Source organism: Populus alba, chromosome 14, assembly GCF_005239225.2.
Source record: "Populus alba chromosome 14, ASM523922v2, whole genome shotgun sequence".
In the NCBI taxonomy this organism is placed as follows: domain Eukaryota; kingdom Viridiplantae; phylum Streptophyta; class Magnoliopsida; order Malpighiales; family Salicaceae; genus Populus; species Populus alba.
In genome coordinates this window covers 22380390-22396701 of record NC_133297.1, presented here as the reverse complement: position 1 = coordinate 22396701, position 16312 = coordinate 22380390, and the positions used below count along the sequence as shown (strand labels likewise).

Sequence of the window (16312 nt, the reverse complement as noted above, 5' to 3'; positions counted from 1 at the left end):
TCAAATAGTGGCAAAATGGCAAAGTTATTAGAGGTGATGTTAGTACATCCTCATCATAACCCTCTACACGTGATTCTATTGCGGCACCATAATATTTTTTTAGTTTTAAATGAATATCTAATTTGAATAATCTATGTGATCTTTCAAATGCTCATAAGTATATCTATATCTTCTTAACACTTTACCCGAAAAGTAGGTTCATTAATTGAAATATATGAAAAACAATTGGTGATTTTTAGTGTTGTCGCTGCTATGAATGTTAAAAAATTTATGATTTTTTTAATATGTTTGAATGTTCATGCTTTTGGTTAAAAAAAATTAATGTTGATGCTTTTGATAAGACAACTAATGTTTGAATTGTTTTGCACTATATATGTTATGTAGTTGTGGATCAAAGTTGTCTTATGTTTTTATTTCATTTGTTTGACATGAACAACATAATAATACAAATATTAATATCACACACACTAAATTAGTTACTAACAACAATTTCACACAAACAAAGTTAGTTTCCATGTTGTGATTCTTGATCCAAACCCTACGTAGCTCATCTTTTATTTTCTTCAATTCATCTAGTATTCGATCGACATCATGAGAACCTCCTCCACCTATTACAATCATTTCAATTTCATTTATATGTTTACACCAAGCAATAAATTATTGTCGCATGACATATCATCACATCTATAAAATAACTTGCTCTTACTAGTTTTCTATTTTCGATATCCTAATAGTTGCTTTTTTTTCAACATTTCTTGCACCTACTTTTGAACATGAGTCCATCCAAACTATTACAACTTTCTAAGCTACTAGCATTTGATGTAGATGATGGGAGGTTGATGATGTAGTGTTTTATTTGTCAAATTTGACGGAGATTGAGGCAATGTATGTCGGGTTGTGATTATCAATGTTGTTAGGTGAAAATTGGGTGAAGATTAAAGAACAATATGGTGTTCTTATTCTTTTTTAAAATTTGCTAAGAATTTGGAAACTTTTGGAGGTTATTTGAGAAAGAAAATGATGTTGTCATGTTTATGAAATTTTTAGGTTTGTTTTGAGAACAAAATGATGTTTTTATTCTTAAATAATTGTTTGTAGTGGTATTGTTGTAATCAATAAAGGTAGGAGTAACAACTATATTTTTTTTAAGAAAAAAAAAGCCCCAACATTAAACTTAATGACATTTTTGTTATTTAATATGTTTAGGGGAATTGTAGATATTAAATGAAAAGTAATGGCAAACATGTAAAATAGTAAATATTATTTTTTTATTCTTAGATAAAAGAGATATAAGATATAAAACGTTACATGTGATCCAAAATATAAATTATAAAGTGTAATTTTTCAATACAATTTAATCCAAATCATAGATTGATGAGCTTCCCCCTAAATTAATAAATCATTATGGTGTCATGCCTCTTAACTTATAAAAAATACTTTTTTTCTCATTAATCTCCCTATATTATGTACTTTATTTCTATATTTAGTTAAAGATTAAAAAATTTAAAAGGAAATGAAATTGATGAAAATAATTAAGTTGTAACTGATTTTTGTTAAAAAAAATAACAAGATTAAATATATAATTTATAAAACTATGAAAATTATTAAAAATATTGTTATACGAGTTAGTCCACATCATGGACTGAATTAATAAAAACTATCACAAATAATTAGATTTGTACAAATTATATATTTAGTCAATCACATTTGGAATGTAAATTTTTTATATTTGATAATAAAGCTATAATTATGAAATAAAGTGATTAGTAATGCATCCATCACAAATAATCTCAACAAATTTAATAATTGTGTCAAAATTCTAACTGGTCTTATTCATGAGCTTAGATTATTGTCCATAATGTCTATATAATAATTTTTTTGATATAATTTAATCATGATAACTTAACTTTGTTTTTATTAAATGATAAATTCTTAAAGAAATAAGTTATTTTTTAAGATATTATTAACATAAACTAATTAAGGGGAAATTTCTCCTAACAAAAGTCACTATGAAACATTTTTTTTTTAATTTTATCTTTTAATATTAAATTTATTGATAATGAAGTTTCATAATTTATTTTAGTTGTTTTTTATGGGGTTATTTTAAGCTTATGACCCGAGTAACGACTTTTAAAGGTTAACCTAGTTGACTTGAATTTTTTTTTCTTTTATGTAATTGTTTGTTTTTCCATTTTCATTATTTATCATTTAGCTGATTGAGAATTAAATTTTTAATTTTTTTTTCTATGAGGTTATCTTAGTCTATGATCCAAGTCAAGGGTTTTTGACAGGTTAAACTGAGTTGATTCAAATTTTTTTTTTCTTTATGAATTGATTTTTTTTTTCAATTCATCATTCAATTTTGGATTAATTGAGAATTGTGTGTCATAATTTGACAGATTAACCTGGATTGACTTATTTTTTTGTTATTTTTTTAATTAATTTTTTTTTTTAACTTCGTTCTTCAACATCAAGTTGATTAAGAGCTTCAAATATATATTTTATTTGTTTTTTTATAAAATTATCGTGATTTCATTACTTGAGTCATGAATTTTACATGTTAATTTTGGTTAACCCAACCAATTCAATATGTTATTGTTTTATATTCTTTTAAAAAAAATTTAGTTTAAAATGTTTTTTAATTATATTATGGTTTTTTTTATGGTTATCCAGGTTCTATTTGATATTTCCAAGCTAAACAAATTATATCAAATCAATTTTTATATGGTTTGAATTTTTTTTTCTTTAAAAAAATATATTAGTAATAATTAATATTTTTTTATTTTTTTTTTAAAAATTAATCTTTACCTGTAACGTAAAACAGGTAAAATAATTTAATTTTAAGAATACATCTTCACATTCAATAAATGGCACTTAAATGAGTTTAATAAATTCTCTTAATGATTTAGGAGCCCGACTCTCAATATTGGCGAGGGGCAGCCTAGCTGTTAGCTATTCTGAATACGATACCGTTTAAGCTTACATTGTTGTATAGTTACCATTTTCTCCCTACCCAATAACGATAATGACTGTAAGGCCTGTAATAATAATAAACGGCAGACAGGCCTGTAATGACCATTTTATCACGTTGTATAGTCATGTCCGGTGTACTACTCTTCAGCTCCCAATTTCCGATTTTTCTCCACCACCACCACCGCCACCAAAAACAACCCACCGCTTCGCATGCCACGTCATCCCAAGACAATCCCTGAATCAATCCACCCCTCCTGATCAACAATCACCGAACCCCAAAACCATCCTTTCCACAATAACAAACCTATTGTGGGGCCAGTCATTGCCACCAGGACTCCTAATATCCACCGTTCCGTACAACATGGAACTCCACGTGGCAACTCATGATGTCCCAGCTCGCTCCCTCTGATTCCTCCGGCAGGTACACAAGACCGGCCTCAAAATTCCGCCTGAACCCTCCATTTACGCTCCAAAACTCAACAACACTTCACCTCTACGTGGGCTTGCCTTGCCCATGGGCGCACAGGACATTGATTGTTCGGGCGTTGAAGGGCCTGGAAGATGTAGTCCCCTGTCTCAAATCGCTGGACCGGGTCAAGATGGATCATGGGAATTCAAAGATATTCCTATCTCAACAGGGATAGGAATATTCTTGTCCCGGGTAGGGACAATGCTAATGGGTGCCGGAAATCTGAAGGGTGTGTATGGGTTAAAGGAGGTCAGGTGGGTACAGTGGGAGAGCTACGGTGCCAATGTTATGGGATGTGGAGAAGAAGGAAGTAGGGTGTAATGAGAGCTATGATTAATCGAGTTTTTCAATTCGGGTCTTAACGGGTTGGCCCGGAACCCCGGATTTTGGACTTGTCACCAAAGGAATTGAAGGGAAGGATTGGGGAGTGGAATGGATTAATTTTATCCCAATGTCAATAATGGGGTTTATAGGTAAGGGTTTTAATCTTCGTGGGTTTTACGTTTTCTTTTCTTTATTCTTTGTGGGTAAAGGTCAAATGGATTAATGCATGATTTGTTTGTTAGTGTAGGTGTGGGTTTGCTCAAAGTCAAGATGCGTATGACAGTGCAGTGAATGGTTTTATTCACCACACTGGAGGTGGTGGAAGATCATCTGACTACCTCGCGATACTTGTGTGGAGACACATTGACTCTTGCGGATGTTTGCTTGTTTACCCACTCTAATACGGTTTGATATTGTGTATAATGTTCTGTTTAAGTGCACGAAGAAGAAGCTGATTGAGTACCCTAATCTTCATGGCTACATGCGTGACATTTACCAGGTAGGCATATCCATCCTCTGTTTTTCAAGCTCGTCAAAAGATAAATGTCGTGCAATTTGTTATTTTATTTAGGTTCATGTACTTCATGGTTGCAATGGCTTGATGTTTTGTGCCATGAACAGATGCCAAAGGTTGCTGAAACATGCAATTTTTCAGCCATTATGGATGGTTACTACAAAGTACTCTTCCCACTGAATCCAGGCAGCAATTTGTCCTGTTATGCCTTCTGGATGTGAGCATGAAGTCCTCTCCCACCCCTCACAACAGGGAGTCTGTCATTAGCGAACAAGACTACCAAAACAGGATCACTGAGTATATGAGTGGATCGGAGATAAAATAGCAAAAGGTGGAAAGGAGAAGTACCAAACAGGATTATTGAAGATATCAGAAGGAAATTGGAGGACTGCAAAACGTCCTCTTAAGGAGATTGATGTATGATGATGTGATCAGTTGTGGTTTCTTCTTGATGCTAGATACAAGATTTTTGTCATGGAGTAGAATGGGATGGTTCGCCAAAATGTAGCATCAGAATTGCCGTGCAGACAATGTCATACACTGTTGTTTCCTTATCTTCATATGCAAGTGGATGATGCTTTATTTAATGACGAACGTGACTGTCTAAGATTGTGATGCAAGATTTAATTTCAACCCTGTGTATGGCTGACATGCGGTGTGAATGCCCCTGAATTGCATGGATGCCTCATTTCCATGCCTCATTCGGATGTTCAAAGACGGACGATAAAATCTGCTCGCACAACATGCTGCTTTCAGAATTTTAATGCCCTCAGTGCCCTGTGTTGAGAAGATAACTGTATGTTTAATCCCTAAAACATACCCTAGAGGTTGCATGAGTCCAGCCATACTAGATGCAAGTTGTCCAGCAGAGATTGAATTCTGTTTTTGCATTATCTAAAGTGATGAAATGTTACCTGTTGTTCTTTGCAACCAGACAGAGCTTAAAAGAAAGAAGGCCATTCTTCACATCCGTGCCATTGATTTCGAGCTGGAAACAGGACGGCAAACAATCGCTTCCATAGAATCCTGGCATGTTCTTGGCTAAATAGCTCAAAGGCTTCCTTGCATTGTCAAAGAATGCTAGGATACATTTCAGAGGATGACCTTTTTAAGGTTTCCAACTGCTTGCTAACAATCTGCTAGGAAATCACACGGTGATCTCCTCTTTGTACTTTCAATGCCATCATGTTGCCATCTCAAACTAATATTGATCATTGGTTTCCAAGCACTCATAGGGGCATCTCCATATTAGGTCGTGGATGGTGCCTAGCATTGGATTAGCGCATAGCAGCAGCTTGTGCAAAATAACAAGCCATACTGCGTTGCACTTGTATGGAATCTCTCTCTCCAGCAAATAGCAGCCTGTGGCCAAACCATGACGACAACTTCAATGGGGAGCAATCAAAAGCGGAATAAAAATGGCTAGTGCCTGATATGATGGAGGACACAGAACTAGGGCGGATCACAAAGCCAAAATCCTGTACAATAAACAAAAGACATACATGACCCAGTTGTTGCCAAGCTGCAGCACAAAATCCCAGATTTAGACGCAAAATTCAATACTGGGATGGTAGATTATGCAATCAATACATCATAAACCACATTTTTAGGGCCATGCACGACCCACTGCCATTAACCATCGCGGCTTGACAAAATAACACCATATGACTTTGACAAAAGAGTGCCAGCAGGACCAAGAAAAACTGAGCAAATCCACTTCAAAATCTTTCTTCTCTCGTCATGGATGGGATTGTGGAAGAATGAGGTAGTCTCATAATCTGCAACATCTGATCACCTTGCTGCTGAATTAGATCCTGCACCAGAGCAAAAGGTGATCAAATTAGAAGAAACTGAAGTCCACAAGAACAAAATGTTGCAAGCAACAGAGCATTCCCAAGAACAAACCTAGTCGCTCCCCAAATCCCAGTCTTGACAGTAGAATATTACACAAAAAAAAAAAAAAGAGGGGGGGGGGGGCAAACAAGCCATGCAAAAAAAATCTAGAAGGAACCCATGTTATTCTGCCCAACAGCAGCCAATTTTAACAAGATATGTGGACTTAAACACATACACCCCTCTGAAATTAAATGTAGAGGAGCACCAAGGCTATCAAATAACAAATAAAGAGCTGCAACATCATAAAATTTTTGATTAAGCAAAATACAGAAATAGAAATGGAGGATAAAACATCTTTTGGGAATTGGAAAAATAAAATTCTAATATAAAAGTGCTTATCCCATCCTGTTGAATATCATTCGAATACATCCCTAGGAAATCTCCACTGCAAAGCACCATATTTGATTTATGAACAAAGATGGTTTTTTAAAAATCCCTGCATTCCCAATCTAAATCAAAATAATTGCCAGCTTGAAGCTACATGACCTAAAAACCGGTGCGCGAATAAAGTTTGGTATTACTAGGCTATTCCTTGAGACCTTGAAAACCATAGGTTTAGGATCTTAAACCTAGCAAACTCTAAAAACGTAGCATCGAAGGAAAGTTTTGTAGGCATCAACAGGGCATCATACACAGATTGAATCTTTATGTGGCATTGAAAAAGTAAGATGGGCCAAATTTAATGCCAAGTTTCTCAACCCCATGCCTGATAAAAGATTTAGAATATAACTTACTCTATTTGAATCGTTTCATGTTCCTACAGAACTTACTGCCACATCGGCATGGGAATACCTCCACAGGTTGATACAGTGTATCATCAAAATCAATACCATAAATCCTGCAAGCCACATCAGCCATCAATTCTTAGGAGTACAGAATGATTGCACATTGATATAAATTTTTAAATTGAAGAGCAAGGACAAGTAACAGAAACTAGTGTGTGCTATGTATTTCCAAATCCAATCTCTCCCTATCACAAATAAATTTATAGTTCTTTAGCGTGGTGTGCACTTATGTGAAAAGGCAAACATTTAGAATGTACTCATCTTCGTAATTTCAACAGCAGCGTAAAAAGACAATCCCATCATTTCTCACGAACGGACGACCCTAATGTCAAACACAACTCACAACAACAATATAACTGCAACATCCACAGATTAAGAATCTACTTCCTCTCCACTTGATCTTATTTAAATTTCAGAAACACAGTATAATGCCAACCACGCCTCCTCATTGGAAAGTATCAAAGCAACAACGCTTATTGTAACAGCTAAGCAGAATCGTGAAAAATTAATGGACAACTAAAACTAGTAACATTGCTCACCCATGTTAAACTTTCTAAGGCATTCACTTCTCTTGTTGTGAAAAAGCAAGCTGAAAAAATTGATCCAATGTGACTTTGTATTTGAGAATATAATCTAGTATATTCAATAAAGGCATGAATAATAAGAATCCTAATGAAGTATCCATACATGATAATAATTGATGATCAGGGTTCTCAATCTTCACGGGGATTTCAACTCATATTTGCATCAAGACATCTAACAAGAACAAAAGAACTTATATCAGAATGCATCAACTTGCTGATTGCTGCCACAAGAAGGTAGGTTCTTATGTATGGCAGAAATTTCATGTCCCCTCCTTTTCTCTATTCTTTTCAGATTGAAATCAAGTCCCTTTTCCAGTTCATGTGAAAATAGGGAAACCAACTGAAAAGAATTTAAAAAGAGAGAACCCAAAAACAATTTCCGTAGGATTTATATCAACTCATCAAAATCAAATATGCATCAGATAATATAGACTTACCTGTGATTGATTAGAACCTAGCAATATTTCCATAAAATGTCGCATCCAAAACAGAGCTTCTTCATCCTTTTACAACTCCTTTCAAGCACCAATCCGCATCAAGTAGAACTGGATAGGCATCTTCTCAGTCTTGCTGCTACTTGTCCTTTGCATCTTCCTCTCATAAGAAACTCTTTGGTTGGTTAGTATCTCCCTACATACTCGCATACAAATGTACCTTTTGGTCTTGTGAGCATTTCTAGAGTTCTGAGACCCCACCGCTTTCGCCTTCTCACGGGTAAAGAGGAAAAACCTGATGCACAATAAAGAATTAGCAATGAGAAAAAATTGTGAAGAAAGAAGAGGAACATCATAGATTACTTAAGGAACAACTTTTGTGATCATATTTCTTATATAAAGAACGACAATCCAAAATCATTCCAAACATTTGATTTTGCCTAAAATTTATTTTACATTTCTTAAAATAAGAATTCATACCCTTTTATTTATTTATGTTAAAGTTTATATAACCTCTATTGCACTTCCATATTTAGAAGTATTCTTTGTTTCTTCTCAAGAAACAAAAAAACACACTAATGTAACTACCTAGCTAATAGTTAAGACTGTTTTGTGTTAACCTTCACTAGCTTCCATATTAACTTTGTCTTTTTAACAACTAACCTTTATTGTCCTTCCAATATTTAGCTTGTATTGTTCATTTTTATTCTAAAACTAACCAAAAAAAATTATTACCGTTTCTCAATTTCTGTGTATTTGAGGATTTCTATTGGGAATTATTTTATAAATAAAATTTTATTGCCTTAATTTTTTTTTTCCACTTTTAAATATTTAACTAATTTTGATAATTAATTCTATTGAATAAGATTCACTTCATACCAATACCTGCAACTTGCACCTTATACTCTCGCATGCACGACTCTGTTTCCACATTGTTTGTGTGCAGCCACATTTGCTCCAACAGTTCTTCTATATATTTTCTCTTCACGTGACCCTTGCATGGTTCAAATATCTCAGTCGTTTTGATCTTTCCAGCGGGCAATCTCTACAATAAGAAAGGCATTGTCGGCTGAGGATCCCGAGTTAGAGAGATACAATCTTCTAAGAAATCCTCCTTGACAAGGCCCTTCTAAAGTGTATGCAAAAAAAACCATGCTCAGTGCTCACTGGAGCAAACACAAGTTTAGATGACAACAAACAATTACCAATACAGTAAGCAAGGGCAGCAATTTTCAGCCCTAGTTTGAGAGAGAGTGAAGTTGACATAAGCATTCTGAAAAATCCAAGATTCCGGGGTATGTAGTTAAAAATGGTGGAAACTCGTGTTTACGTCGTTCGCCATGAAATCAACCATTTCTCTCCTAGTGATCTCAGTACGATAATGAAGGGACCTAAACTCGATCAGAGTTCAGTTGACTCTGTGGAACCACAATCAAACTACCAAACTCAGCATCTCTAAATTCATTACTTTGCCACTTCCAGAACAGCCCATTTTCAATAGCCTCTTCACTCACCTGCACTACTCCAAAACATTCAGAGGTTGTAGTTGCGTCTTGGAATTTGAAAAAGCAGCCACCTCATCAAAGTGAGAGCATCAAACTGATCCCCCTTGCAACATAGGCTGGTACACATGGTTATTTTCTTTAATGCCACCAACACCAACAGATTTCTTCAATAGATCAAGAGCTGTGTTGTTTACATTCAAAATCCTTCCTGCGGATTCATGTTCATGAGAGGGATCAGTTGCCCAAATCAAGAAGCATTCACACATATCTTTTCAACATTTGCATGACAGAAAAGTTTGGAGTTCAAGGATTTTGTAAGATCGGAGACATTTATCGCTGCATTTGATTTGCAGAAGTTCATCTTGACTAGGCATATGAAAATCTGGTCTTCCAAGCTATAGAGTTGCAGCTCAGAGAAATCTTCACCTCTCATCGTGCTGAGGTGGCAATCTCTAAGCTAGCTGGAGAGTCTTCTGGAATGGTTGCAAGTTCACAGCTATCTCTTGCCGGAATTGATGAAACTGGAACGTTATTATCTTCCATATCGTCTCCAGCTAAAAATTGGGATGCTGGAGGTTCTTGATGATGCTGTTTGCGTGAAGAAACTCTTTGAATAAGAGATTGTTCTTTGCTTGCAGAAATCTGTGAAGGTTGAAGAAACCAAAATCAGCCCAAAAAGAATAGCACTAATTGCCATGTCGACATTCAAATCCTTTACACAAGAAAAAATAAAAATCAACCAATAAGAAAGACACAAATTGCAGTTTTGACATTCAAATTAAATACTTGGGGAAAAAACCAGATATATCATTCATGGTTACAAACAGTACTCTTCAATTCCCCGGTCCCCATGAGTGAAATTAATTTACCTGGTCGGATAATTGCAATACGTTGCTAGCGTCTTCAAAAGGCATGTCACCAGTAAATGGCTCGTCTTTAGGTTTGATCAGAGCACGAGAATGAGGCACTTTTTGTTTGGGTGAGAGAAAAGCGCTTTGGCTGAACTACGGGGTCTTGAAGTGCACTGCTTGCGATGATCCTTTTAAATTAGGTCTTTCTCTTGTGGAGCAGCCTCAGGTAATAAAGGTTCCTTTCCCTTGTATGGTCGCTGCTTCCATGACAAAAGTGAATCAGACAACAATGTTCCATCCATATCAGATAAATCAGACTGACTAGAGTGTTCCGCACCGCCAAACAACCAGGAGAAACAGTTTTGTGAGCTCATGTTTCCAGCAGGATTCCGAAGTGAAATAGGCCTGGGTTGTGAATTTCTCGTTTCAGAGACTGCTTCTGGATTTTGCACCAGGCAGTACTTTCCCCTCCACTTTAGGCTTTCTTGAAGAGCTTCCAGCCAACACTAGGTCGCTGTTGTTAGGCGGGGAGGAACCTTGCCATCTTGGCCTCTACGCAACCGTTTGAACGGCCGCTCAGGTTCATTAGAAATCCGAGTTTTTTCCTCAAAAGTTCCCTCCTGCAAGTCAAAATAGCCAAGAGGCATGTCAGAAGATATAGGCAGACAGGAAAGCATACACAACATTACCATCAAAAGAAATGAATCACTTACCGTAGCATCATCATTCTCGTCAGGAACCTGAGACAGATATCAAGCAAACACGTTTAGAAAGCCTTCAAAAGAGTTAAAAAGAAAAGGCAATAAATAAAAGAAGCGCACCTTAGACTCCTCCTCATCAAAAATGGCATCCGCAAGAGCTCTATAATTTTCTCTTCAATAAGCTCCCAATTTTTCTCATAAAGTTTTAGATCTTTTTCAACACAGGTTTAACTTGCTTTTCGCTTATTCCAAGCGCCTTCATAGCCCTAAAGGCTTTCACAACTCTCGGATTAGTCGGCATCGACAGTCAAATACCTGCACTTGCAAGTTAAAAAGGAATCAAAACCAGCAAGAGAGCCACCTCTTCATAAAAAAAAATAAAAAAAAAATAAAAAAAAAAAAGCATTATTCAGGATCTTAGCATTGAAACAACAACCGTTTTGGATTTTAATTGAAACTCAATAATTACATTTCTAATTAGGTTTTTCTCTTAATTCAAAATCAAAAACTCGTCACATGCACATGCAAGAGCTGATTTAGTATCAAAACCACAGAACCCTAAATTCAAGGATTTCTCAAACAATAATCAAAAGAAACCAAACAAGATGATTAAAGAAAGAGAAAGAATCGAGAAGAGATAGCAATGCACCTGATTATAATTTCAAGCAAAAAAAAAAATTCCTAACTCGTTAGGAGAGAGAGATTAGTGACTCTTTTTCATCAAAAAGAGAGCTTTGGTTGAATGGAAAGAGAGTGTAAAAGCTCCCCCGCCTTTTTTTAAGATTGTTTTACTTGAAGAGCGCGTGTTATACAAACGAAGGGTAATTGTACTAGAAGGAAGGGCTCTTTGGCCCGGGCTAATTCATGCTCTGCCTCCTTATTTCACAGGTGATGAAAACAGGAGAGAAGGGTTTTCACGTGCTGAAGAAGAGCTCACCTAGCTCTCCTCCGATGAAGAAAAGGCGGTCGATCAACCTTGATTTGATTGATGCGTCGAATTTCAGCATTTTCTAATCTGCTTCATATATATCCCAACATCATATTGATTTAATAGCTTCAGATTGTGTGGATTTGGGAACACAAAATGACAATCCGATTCAAAATCGACTGTGTTGCTTGAGTTTATGGTAGAGCATGGAAAAAGTTGAAGCATCGTCATACGACAAAAATCATGAAAGATGAAGAGCTGTGGATACTCTGGTAGCTAAGCCATGTAGGAATTTATTACATGGTTATATACAAGTTTTCTTTTCAATACATAATAAAATAATGATTTCATTTTTTGTGGTTTAATTTCTTCATGGGAGACGTTGTTCTTAATGGACAAGGGCATCATTGAATTTCAATGTATATTTCTTTCTAGAAAAGTGGTCTCCTCAGGGTGGTGATGAGGGTGTCGATTTGCAACGGAGTTTTTAATACAAAAATAAATAATTAAAAGAACTAGTTTAACATGAATACAAAAAGATTATAAATATGCTAAACAAAAAAAAATTATAAAATAAAAAGAATATTTTACCTTTAAAATAATAAAATAAAATAACCGTATATCTTTTAACATCTTCTCTCAAACTCACGAGACAACAATTACAACCATCGAAAGTTTACTAACTAGAAAAACGAAAGTGGAAAATAGAATGTGACTTGGTAAAAAATATTTGCAAAAAAAAAAAAGGAATAAAAGACAAAGTAATGGCGTTATGCTTGAAATAATGGCAAGTAAGATGACAATCGATCTCACCGTGCTTTATTTTTTCAAAAAAAAAACAAACAAAAAACAAACTGTGAGCAATTTAAATAAAAACTCTGGTTGTCACACAAACATAGAAGTGAGATATAGAAAGAGAAACTCTCGTGTCTACAAGTAACAAGTGTAACCAAACAATATTTTTGGTAGTTGATGTCATAGCACAATATTCTATTTCGTTGAAGATTGAGAAATATTAGATTATTTCTTACTATTCTAAGAAATAAGATAATCATCCAAAAAAATACAAAAAACTAGTAACAGATTTGTGATTTGTAGGATCATTGTCATGATTAGTATCGGAGTATACACACATCTCCAAGAAAAATATAGATGGAAGTAAAGGACTCTGAAAGACTATATCCTGAATATATCGCAAAATACAAAGAACAACTACCTAATGAACAATAGTAGGAGAAGCAACAAATTGACTAACAATATGAACAACATATGCAATATCTGAATGAGTAATAGTGAGATATATCAAGCTCTCAATAATAGTACGGTATAAAGTAGGATATGACAAAAGTAAACTATCAAAAGAAGAATAATTTGCATTAACCTCAATGAGAGTATCTGCAATCTTATTATCAGTAAGTCTAACCCACTCAAGAATATATACAACATATTTCGACAGAGAAAGAAGATAACCTCTGAGTGAGTAAACTACCTCAATACTTCAAAAATATCATAGAAAACTCATATCCTTCATTTCAAACTATCTAGCTAACTCTGTTTTTAAAATTGAAATACCATCACTATCATCACAAGTAATAATCATGCCATCAACATATAAAGACATAATGATACGACCTGCATTAGTGCACTTAACAAAAAGAGCAAAATTTGATTATTAGAAACAAATCCAATGGGTGAGATCATAATAGAAAATTCTCAAACCAAGCACAAAGTGCTTATTTGAGACCATATAACATTTTCTTAAGCTTCCAAACATACTCGGAGTTATATGAAACACTAGGAGAGGGCGCAATATAAAACTTTCTTTTTTAAGGATCTCTATTCAAAAAGGCATTTTTAACATCAAGTTGAAAGATGTCACTGATGAACTGAAGCTACTACAATAAGAGTACGATAATAGCTATTTTTGCAACAGGAGCAAATGTATCCTCATAATTCATACCATACTATTGAAAATATTCTTTTGCAACCAACCTAGCTTTGTATCACTCAATAGATATATCGAAATTAGTCTTAATTTAATACACTAAAAGACAACTAACAACACTCTTACTAGGAGGTAGATGAATCAAATCCCAAGTATTTGTTTTATGCAAAGCTGAAAGTTCCTCATCTATAGCTTGCAACAAAAAGGATCAAGAATTACCTTTTTATAGGGAAAAAGGGCTTAGAGAGATAATGAATAAAAGCTAAAAATGAAGTAAAATATGAAGAATAATAACAATAGGAAAAATCTAGTAACTTTATGGACTTACGAATACATATAGATTGACGTAGAGGTGGATCCACAATATCAAACAAAGCTTAAAGGACCATAAGAAGAAAAAAGAGTTTCAGGTGTAATAGAGAGTAAAATGTCAGTACTTGCATAATGATTAGTACGAATTAGTCGAGTAAGATGTAAAGGTAACAAGGTAAGAACATGAGAGGGGGGCATTTGAAGTACTAGGAACTTGAGATGATAAATTATCAGAATCCTCAGAAAATAGATATATACGAATAAGATTAGATCTAATCAAGCTATGAGTAGTAGATGAAATAGAAAAGAAAGGTATATGCTCGAGAAAAACAACATGACAAGACATATAAAGTTTATAAGTTATTGGATCAAAACAACGATACCCCTTTTTAGCACCACTATAACAAGAAAGACATAAATAGCATATCAAGATGACAACTTGTTTGGTTCTACATGAGGACGAAGAATGAAACAAGTACAACCAAAAATTCTAAGGGCATACCCATACAAGTTTTCAAAAGGAGAAAAACCTGAATATGAGAAGATAAAATTGTATTAATTAAACCTACAGTAGTAAGAACCGTTTCATCCCAAAACATACTAGGAACATAAGCAAACAATAAGAGAGAACGAGTAGTTTTAATAATGTGCCTATGTTTTATTTCAACAACGCCATTTTGCTCAAGAGTATCTATACATAAAGTTGGTAAATAGTTCTATCTAGGGCAAGCAACTCATAAAATTTATTAGAGTGTATACTCCACCAAAATCACCCCTAAAACATTTCATAACAGCAAAATGTTGAGTTTTGACAAGAGCGTGAAATGTTGTATATATCTCAAAGAATTTTGAATGATGTTTTATTAAATAAATCCAATAATAACGAGTATGATCATCTATATAAAAAAACATAATATCGAGTAGGGGTGTTCAAAATAACCGATTAACCGAGAAAACCGATAAAATTGAAAAAACATTAACTGAAAAAACCGAACCGAAATGAAAAACCGATTAAATCGATTTTTAAAACCATAAATTTTAACAGGTCTGGTTCAGTTTCAGTTTTGAACCAGAAACCGGAACAAACCGAACCGAACCCAGTAAACAATTAAAAAAAATTATACTATAAACAGTTAACTTAACCTAACCGGCTAACCTTAACATAACAATACATAACTTGCCTCCTTGTGCATCTCACAAAAGCCGCCTCTTTTCCAGTAAAATTCCCAATCTTCCTTTCCAGTTAGTGAAATATCTAGTTTTGAACTGCTATCAAGATATGAGAGTGAAGACTTAAAGGATGAAGTTTGCAACATTATTAACGTACGTAAGAAGAGATCAAATTCTCTTTTTGCTGGAGATATTTTGGATCAGAGATGTGGTTGGCCCCTACTTCGGAGAGTGAATTCAGCTATTCCACAAAACTACGTCTGGCAACTATCTGTAGTACAGTGGGCAATGGCTTTGCCAGATCACTCCTCTCTACAAAAACCTCGAATTTCAAATTTTGAAGAAAGTTGTGAATTCAAAGCTATAAACTTTAAAAGCTCTTTTAATGGAAGCCAATTTTTTTTAAAAAAAAAAAACAAACAAAAAAAAACCATATATGATGGGATTAGGTTTAACCGATTTTTTGCAAAAAAAACTGGATTTAACCGAATCGGACCGGTTCAGTTTGAACCGGTTTTCGGTCCGATTCGGTTAATATTTTACAAAATTACTGTAATTCGATTTAGTTGGTTTTTTTAGTCTAAACCGAACCGAACCGAATCGTGAACACCCCTAATATCGAGACCCTCCTTATGGCAATAAGAAAAGGTCCCCATGTATCAAAATGAGTCAAATCAAATGGAACATAAGAGACATTAATAATTCGATTAAAAGGTAAATAAGAAAATTTTGCTAGTGTAATCTACTACAATCAGAAATATCATAAGTACACAAATTTTCTAAAGCTTCTGTGGATGCTAAAAATATAAAACGAGAAGAAAAAACATGACCTAAACGAGAATGTGGTGGTTTGTAACCCTGAGGTTGTCTATAAGCATTAGATTGTAACTGGTTGCCAGGTTTTCAAGCTTGAGATTGTTG

At 34.5% G+C, this 16312-nt stretch overlaps 1 long non-coding RNA gene and 3 pseudogenes across 2 annotated transcripts; 1 reads left to right on the top strand and 3 right to left on the bottom strand.

Annotated features, from left to right (window-relative positions):
• Nucleotides 1-3025: 3025 nt before the first annotated feature.
• Nucleotides 3026-4507, top strand: LOC118042783 (uncharacterized; annotated as a pseudogene).
• A 2404-nt stretch (nucleotides 4508-6911) lies between these two features.
• LOC140954266 (histone-lysine N-methyltransferase SUVR4-like) lies at nucleotides 6912-8615 on the bottom strand (annotated as a pseudogene).
• Nucleotides 8616-8878: 263 nt separating this feature from the next.
• On the bottom strand, nucleotides 8879-10398 carry LOC140954292 (probable inactive histone-lysine N-methyltransferase SUVR2; annotated as a pseudogene).
• A 448-nt stretch (nucleotides 10399-10846) lies between these two features.
• Nucleotides 10847-12036, bottom strand: LOC118042784 (uncharacterized). Of its 2 annotated transcripts, none has more exons than XR_012167788.1 (4): nucleotides 11974-12036; nucleotides 11157-11351; nucleotides 11049-11075; nucleotides 10847-10955 (listed from the first exon to the last, which is right to left on the bottom strand). It is a non-coding gene; the product is annotated as an uncharacterized lncRNA (long non-coding RNA). The 2 variants fall into 2 exon arrangements; XR_012167787.1 differs by lacking the exon at nucleotides 11974-12036 and adding an exon at nucleotides 11686-11876.
• Between the last annotated feature and the right edge of the window lie 4276 nt (nucleotides 12037-16312).